Here is a 9380-nt window from a genome sequence, read left to right as displayed (position 1 = left end):
AAATTATTAGCAGAGCAAATCATAAGCAGTAGTTAAGACATCAGAAACCACCCAGACAGCTCTGATCACTTTTGTTCTTTCTGGCAGATGGGTTAAATTCCAATAGCCGTAATGCCTGTGTCCTACGCCCTCTTTAAGAAATCTACTTGATGCAAAGTACTCTATTAACCATTTTCAATTGTAGCACACACAAGAGAGCTGGATAGTCTTCGAATACAGCCTCTGTAGGCAGGCTGCTGACAACACTCCTCCTTCCTTACATTCCTCCATCCTTTCTGGCTCATTCTTTCATCAACTTCTTCCTGCTCTCCCCTTCCTAGGAGGGAGTCTTGTTTTCAATTAAAGAAGAAAAACAGTTTCTAGCCCCTGGTTGTCCTTCTCAGAGCATCTTGGGACAAGAACAGCTGCTCATCATCTGTGGGAAATGGTTTTATTAAAGAGATGGGGAGCATTGATTCAATTCAGTAGACAAGATAAGTCAAAATTACCATGAGCTATATTAGTGCACTTACTGCTCCAGATTGTGAAAGGAACTGTGAGGATCCTCACTCAGAGGCCACATGAAGGCAATGAAAGAAACCACAATTACCTCCCTGAAGATCTCTCACCAGGACTGTAATTGGGCATGCCACGAGGTACTCAGTGTTAGCTGCAGTGAGAACTCAGTGTTAGCTGCAGTGATGAACAGCCAGCCTGTCATTACATGTACAGGAACCATCCTGGAACTAAAAGTCTTGGTGACTTCTGAATCCATATCTCATAATGTAATCAATAAAATCCTTCACTATGACCCGCCAAATGCTGCAGACATTACTAAGAAGCATAAATGATGCCTTGCATTAGATTCTAACATCTCCACAAAGGAGAAAATGGAATTCTCTGATTTCGCCATTTACAAAACCTATAGACAAGGGGAAAAAACCTACCCCCACTCCCCAGTTGGGACAACCTCCTACTACAGACCTATTTTCTTTATTTCCTCTCCTTCTCAAACTAGCTTTTATTTGGGAGGCACACCATGTCAAATACAGACTTCTTTAAAAATCTATTCTGATTTTCTTTTAAATTGGTGCTACATTAAAGAATCAGCAACATTAACTATATTATGCAGCGTTGTGGCTCTTTACAGCTTAAGGAGAGAAAGCCCCACATTTCCAGCACTTTCAATTTCTCACCTTCCCTCGTGAGAACCCAAATTCTAAATTTCTTAGGTCCTCACTAAAGAGAGCCTGAATCTGAATCCCAGACCAAAAGACCGCTTAGAAATGCTTAATGAATTAGAAGCATCATGAATTTTTTATCCAAAACTACAAGCTTGAAAAAGATAACTTAGATCACAGATCCAATCATGTGGACTTTTCTTAGAAACAGCAAACCATATTCTCTTGGAGAAAAGGGCTTAAAACCAGCCCAGGGTAGGTTATAACTTCCTCTGTAGTCACAACTGAGTTGACCAACAGTGGCAACTTTATAAAAGGAAATGAAGATGTAAACTGAGCACAGTGAGCCAGATTCTCCCTCAAGAATTTGAGCTGTAAGGCAGACTAAATAGCAAATATGATGACGGGTACAAGAAGCGGAAGCAGTAGCATGTAGAATTGGGTCATGCAGCCATAATGGGCATGTGCTGATGAAACCACTTAGGTTTAGTAGGAAATACTGCTAAGCACTCGTGAAGAACATGCAGATTGGATGAAAGTCCCAGCCTGCCTGTCACTGGCATGCAAGCACACTGTCCCAAGGCCCTGGGGGTTGACATGCCTTGCCTGTGGCTTCTGGCTCCCAATTGGACCATCAGAGGACCTAACAACAGGACCAGAACACCTGCCACCTGCACTCAAGATGCCGCATCCACCACAGTCTGAACAGGCACACTATCTGGGGGCCTGAGAATAGGACTGCACTGCCTAGCGCCACCATCACCACCCACACAACCTACCAACGTTGGGACTGGCCCTCCTGGCCTGCTACTGCCACTGCTGGAAACCACACAAGCCACCTACCATATGACCCAGCAATCCCAGTACTGGGGATTTATCCAAAGGAAAGAAAAGAAAATCAGTATCTCAAAGGGACACCTGCACTCCCATGTGTTTTGCAGCACTATTCACAATAGCAACAACACGGAATCAACCTAAGTGTCCATCAGTGTATACATGGGTAAAGAAAAAAATATACACATACACACACACACAAAATGGAATATTATTTAGCCATAATAAATCCTGTTATTTGCAGCACCATGGATGGAACTGGTGGTCAATATGTTGTGTGGAATAGCCAGGCATAGAATAACAAATGTTGCATGTATTCACTCATATGTGGGAGCCAAAACAGTTGATCTTATGGAGGTAGACAGTAGGATAATAGTTACCAGAGGCTGGAAGGGTGTGTGGATGGGAGGAAGGGATTAAGAGAGGTTGGTTAATGGGCACAAACATACTGTTAGAAAAGTAAGCTCTAGTGTTCGACAGCACAGTAGGTGACTACAGTTAGCAATATATTGTATATTTCAAAATAGAAGATTTGAAATGTTCCCAACACAAAAGTTTTCAATATCATAAATAACCTCGCTTGATAATCATGTTTTCTATGCATGTATCAAAATATCACATGTGCCCCCTAAACATGTATAAATACTATGTAGCAGTTGAAAAAAACATGTAGACTTAAAGGACAGAGGAAGCGTCTTACTTTTTAAATTTCCAGTTCGGGTTTCTACATGACTTTGCTCTATTTTGTTTTCTATTCCTAATGTATACATTCTACTTTAAGTGGGCTTTCATTTCTTCCAAGCAATAAACTTTAAAAAAAAATTGGATTATAACTGGTCCAAGTTACCAATTCACATATAAGGACAATTTGTGTACTAATTGAGAATGAAACCACTACAAAACTAGAGGTAGAAATATCCTTCACATAATTGGTGTTTCCCATTTTTTTAATGCACTAGGGAGTAACAAAAGTCTCACCACATTTCCAATTTCTCCCTATCACCACTTCCAAGCAGCCCAGTGTTGTGAAACTTCTGGACCATATAAATCATATACTAAAGTCCCTGGATTAACAGTCACATTTAACTTTACTGGTTGAAGCTCCAGTGCCTACTCCCGTGATTCCAACAAATCTTTTGAGAAAAAGTTTATTTTATTTTTTCATCATTCCATTCATTTTTTCAACCCTTAGAAATCCTGCATGATGGCTCATGCCTGTAATCCCAACACTTTGGGAGGCCAAGGCAGGCAGATCACTTGAGCCCAGGGGTTCGAGACTGGCCTGGTCAACATGGTGAAACCTCATCTTTACTAAAAATACAAAAAAATTAGCAAGGCAAGATGGCATGTGCCTTTAGTCCCAGCTACTTGCGAGGCTGAGGTAGGAAGATCACCTGAGCCCAAGAAGCCAAGGCTGCAGTGAGCCATGATCACCACTGCACTACAGTCTGGGTGGCACGAGTGAGACCCTGTCTCCAAAAGAAAGAAAAAAAGTAAAAGAAATCTCAAAGATGCTCAATGTCTCAAAAATTACCAACTTCTTCTTTCATGGCCCATACTGAGAAAAATGACATAAGAAATTTTGGGTACAATCAAGATGGAACATTATCAAGCTTGGGGAAGCACTGGTTTTATGTTTCTTCTTTTCCCACCTACTCACACATATACCTGTGTTCGCTCCCTTTGCATCATGCCTCATTTGGCTGGTGAACTATTCCTACTCACATGAACCCACCACTGTCTTGTTACTTGTCATGTCTTCCTTTACTTTTTCTTATTAGGAGGCCCTGCTTGTTTTATTTCTTCTTTCTCTGTAAATCTCTTGAGTTTTCCCTCTTGGTGTTTCTCCAGCACATTTTTGTATCCTTATTTGTATCCTTAATGTGATGGACATCTTCCATATTCTATGATGTTCAGAAAAATGAACTAGACTGAGACTGAAGGCACGTGTATCAATCCCAGCTCTGCCACCAGTTGTATGATCTTATCCCTTACTTTTCTCGTCTCTACAATGATGAAGGGTTGAAGCAGATGATCTCCAAAAGCCTTCCTTCTTAATTTCTGTAACTTCATAATAACATTTTTTCCAAAAGGAAAAACCTTTTTAAAATGTTTCTCCCATGACTATGTCTTATATTTGTATTTCCAGTACTTAATACTGAATATTTGGAGGATGCCTAAACACCTGTTAAGTGAGCATATCACCCCTGGCACTGATTTGTGGCATGAGCTTCAGTAATGTTACATTTCATTATCATTAGTGCAACAAAATGAAAAAATGTACATTCTCCATAATTCCAGGTGGTAGAGGTGAGCAGAATAACCTGAAAAGAATATCCTCCATAAAAGAAGTCAAACTGATAGAACTCTACCAAATTTTCAATGGGTCTGCAGGTCATGGAAGGGTTTTGTGTCAGAGGCATGGGCATTTAGAAGGTGGCAGAGTCTAAAGGTACAGGCAAACGTTGGAAGACTGTGATGTGATCTCTTCCTACAACCCTTCACATCTTCAGTAATATTACTAAATTCACAAAATCATTGACTGGACTTTCATGGAAAATGACATAGTGAAAGTTTTCATGTTGGCTGGCGTAGGCTGGATTGTAATGGTATCAACATGCTAAGATTGATGATTAGAGATGACCATAAGAAAAATGGAATTGGGAAGTCATAGAAGTTATGTGGTGAATACACATACACAAAAAGTGGCATATTCAGCACTATGCACAATAACAAAGACAGGGTATCAACCCAAGTGTCCATCAGTGGATGAATGGATGAAGGAAATGTGTTATACACACAATGCAATACTATTCAGCCATAAAAAATGAATGAGGTGTCATTTGCAGCAACATGGATGGAAGTGGAGGTTATTAAGTGTAATAAGCCATGCACAGAAAGATTTCTCATTTTCTTACTAATATGGGAGCTTACAAACTTGATCCCAAGGATATAGAGAACAGGGTAATAGATATCAGAGGCTGGGGAAGATGTATGGGTGGGAGGGGTGATGAAGAGAGTTTGGTTAATGAGCGTAACATATGGTGAGATCGAAGGTGCAAGTTCTGACATTACATAGCAGAACAGGGTGACTATAGTTAGCAATAACATACTGTATATTTCAAAGTCTCTAGAAGAGAGAACTTGAAATGTTTACAAAGCAAATAAGTGATAGATATCCCAAATACCCTGATGTAATCATTGCACATTCTATACATGCAAAATCCAGCATATTGAGAATTTGAGCCCAAGTCACCTAAACCTTCAAGAAACTGAAATCCCAAGTGACATCTGGGTTATATGTCTCATTCCTTGCCAACAATTAGGGCCACAAATGCATAATTGGATGATTATAAATGTGATAAAATAAGAAATTAATATATCAAACTTATATGGAAATGGTAGGATGCTATAATTAGGCCAACATCAATTATAATGGAAATACTTTCTTTGAATAAGGCAGGATGCATAGTGATACAGCTCATAAAAAACAAGCCTTTGGGCTGGGCACAGTGGCTAGCTCCTGTAATCCCAGCACTTTAGGAGGCCAAGGCAGGTGGATCACCTGAGGTCAGGAGTTTGAGACCAGCCAGACCAACATGGTGAAACCCCATCTCTAATAAATACAAAAAATTAGCCAGGTGTGGTAGGGCATGCCTGTAATCCCAGCTACTTTGGAGGCTGAGGCAGGAGAATAGCTTGAACCTGGGAGGCAGAGGTTGCAGTGGAGCCGAGATTGTGCCATTGCACTCCAGCCTGGGCAACAAGAATAAAACTCCATCTCGAACAAACAAAAAACAAACAAAAAAAAAACCCACAAGCCTTCTCTGTGTACTAACTAAAAAAAAAATTGCCTTAACAGTATGTGCAATACTGCATTTGCTTTTCTGCCTACACCAAAGTACTAACTATGATTAAAAAGGAAATTATCTCTGGATCTCTGCCTTTTAAAAATTTACCACACCAATAACATCTGAAATCAAAGCAGTTGATCAAAGGAAAGAACCACTAAAATAAGTTGGCATTGTATTGGATAGCAGAGAGATTGAAGCAAAAGATATTCCACCAACCTAATGACTGGGAAACTCTTATTGAATGTGAACTTAAGCAGGCTGAAATCTAACGTGTCATGTGGTATTAGCCCTGTCTCCCAAGACCCTGACTATTCTTTCCTCAGGAGTCACTTACCATAACATCTAAGATTATTTATCTCAGGATACACTTGACTTACCAATAAAATCACTGAGTGGGAATTATCATGTCCCTACAATCATAAGAGTAGCTGAAATGTGACAAACCAGAAAGGTAAAAAAAAAAAAAAAAAAAAAAATGGAGTTATGCTGAGGTTGGCTTCAAGAGGCACTTCCTTTTTTCCCTAAAATGAAAACTTTTTTTTTTGCTTGACAATAAAAGACACAGATGTTTACACAGAAAGTCAAATAATATAAAAGATACTCTGGTGTCTCTGTCTTCCTCTTATAAGGATACAAATCCTACCAGAACAGGGCCCCAAGCTTTTGACCTCATGTAACCTTACTTACCTACTTAAAGGCCTTGTCTCCAAACACAGTAAAAATCTCAGGTGCTTTCCAGCTCTTGACGCACATTTTCACTAACAGTTTATGTTAGTGTCCATTATCCCTTGCAAATCAAGTATTCTCTACCTCCTCCCACATCAGACTGACAGTTTTAGGATTTTTTAAAAAATTTTCTTTGAGATGGAGTTTCACTCTTGTTGCCCAGGCTGGAGTGCAATGGCGTGATCTCGGCTCACTGCAACCTCCGCCTCCCAGGTTCAAGTGATTCTCCTGCCTCAGTCTCCGAGTAGCAGGGATTACAGGGACCTGCCACCACATCCGGCTAATTTTTTGTATTTTTAGTAGAGACAGGGTTTCACCACCTTGGCCAGGCTGGTCTCAAACTCCTGATCCACTGCTTCGGCCTCCCAAAGTGCTGGGATTACAGGCATGAGCCATCGTGCCCAGCCTGATAGTTTTTAAAACAATAGAATCTTGTTTTTGTAAATTTTTATGTCACACTGGCGGCTAGGCGAAATTTTGGGCAGACATGGTTTAGTTCACCCCTTCCCATAAATATTTCAGATATTTAAATTCATGTCAATATAGACCTACATGATCATTTTAATGGTTTCATAATATTCTCTTGTATGGCTATACCATCATTTAAACAGACACTTACATTTCTAAATTTTAATATTCTAAATAATGCTTCAATGAAAATATATGCCTAGGTGCATTTATGTTTGTACCCTATTCTAATAATTTCCTTACAGCATATTCCAGGTAAAGAGTCACCTTGTCCCTTTGGGCTTAGAAAATTGGCATTAGGGCCGGGCGCGGTGGCTCAAGCCTGTAATCCCAGCACTTTGGGAGGCCGAGACGGGCGGATCACGAGGTCAGGAGATCGAGACCATCCTGGCTAACACAGTGAAACCCCGTCTCTACTAAAAATACAAAAAACTTAGCCGGGCGAGGTGGCGGGCGCCTGTAGTCCCAGCTACTCGGGAGGCTGAGGCAGGAGAATGGCGTGAACCCGGGAGGCGGAGCTTGCAGTGAGCTGAGATCCGGCCACTGCACTCCAGCCTGGGTGACAGAGCGAGACTCCGTCTCAAAAAAAAAAAAAAAAAAAAAAAAAGAAAATTGGCATTAGAAGATGTTGCTATTCTGGTTATTGCTGTGAGTAATAAAGTTTTTTCTCTGGCCCAGGCATCCATGAAACTGTTATGGCCTAACCTGTTGGCTATGCCAGGAATGTAAAAATCTCAGGTGCTTTCCAGCTCTTAACATTTTAAAATCCAACAATTTATGATAGTGTCCTTTATCATTTACAGATAAGGGATTATCTACCTCCTCCTTTATTAGGCTGATTGCTTAGAAAAAAAAATCAATAGAATCTTATTGTATTTACAAATTTTTGGGTTTTGGCCATTCCCATTGCTTTTTTGGTAAACATCAATTTTTCTATTGTGTATTTTCTGTACAAAATTTAACATTTTTGTATATTAGAAATATTGGCATTTTATCTGCTAGATATTAATGACTTTTTTCAACCTAAGTATGTTTTTTATTTTTCTAAAGCCAAATGTAAAAATATTTTGCTTTGTGAGATTTTGTCTAGATATCATGTCTTCTCCCCTTTAAAATGAGTGCTTAGTGACATATCTTTGCAGATATTCAGGTAGGCCATCAACTGGCAGGAAGAGTGCACCTGTACTCCCCTCTTCCTAATTGAGTTCTCCAGTTTGGTGAACGAGAGGCAGCTGAGCAAATGTTTCATCCCTCAATGTAGCTTTCTTTGGCTACACCTCAATATGCCAGTGGCAGGGGCTCGTGGCCCAGCAACACTATCCTGTCCATGCTGTGGCTTCCCTGTGCTACACCACAACCCTTTATACTTGGAATTTACATCCCAATGCCAAAAGGCTTATGCAAACAGTTGCTGAACTTAAAATCCCACTTTTATCAAGATCTGGCTCTCCTGAACCAAATTCAGTCTGCCCATGTCGTCACCCCTTTTACTCCTCTTTTGCAGACTTCGAGCTATTATCATACTTTACTTGTCCAAAAACTTTTGGAGTCATTTTGCAAATATTCCCTCATCTCACTCCCTGAGCTCAATGCCAGTAGAATCTTCAGTGGGGTTGCATTAAATATGCAATTTAAAAAGCACTGATGCCTGAATCCACAGCATATTCCTATACATTCTTGCAAGAATCTTTTCATAGCCCTCATATGTCTTTTTCATATTATCTCACACATAATAAACGTTTCATCTTTGTTATTGTTGATTATTCTTATACTTATACTTATTATTCTTATAACAAGTAAGTTTCATCTTTGTTATTGTTGGTTATTCATGTTTTCCTACTGTATAACCAGTTAGTATATGTAAACACCATTGACTTTAATATTTTATAGCCAGCCATTTAACTTAATTTTATTGGCATTAATAGTTTTCCAGGTGATTATTTGCAAATAATAGTCAGATAGCTATAGTCATTTTCTGTAGTGGCATTTAGGGGTAGCCAGATGAAATAGAGGATCAAAAATTATTTGCTCAGGTAAACTGATAAGTTTTTAGTATGAGTTTTTCCTATGCAATGCTTTAGAGTACTATTACTAAAAAATTGTTGTTCATCTGAAACTCGAGTTTAACTAAGTGTCTCGTATTTTTATTTGGTAAATCTGGCCAAGTTTGGTTGTGGTGCTAGCACTACAAGAATTGTGCCAAATAATGATGATGATGGCATTGCCGTACTATTCTGTTTTACTAGAAATGACTCTACAGCGTTTCTCTGTCAAGTATGTTAATAGCTGCTAATTTTAGTTATTATAAATTCAACAGGACCAGAGACCACTCACAAGT

This window comes from Macaca nemestrina, chromosome 3 (genome assembly GCF_043159975.1).
Source record: "Macaca nemestrina isolate mMacNem1 chromosome 3, mMacNem.hap1, whole genome shotgun sequence".
Lineage (NCBI taxonomy): Eukaryota > Metazoa > Chordata > Mammalia > Primates > Cercopithecidae > Macaca > Macaca nemestrina.
Note: the sequence above shows the minus strand (reverse complement) of the source record.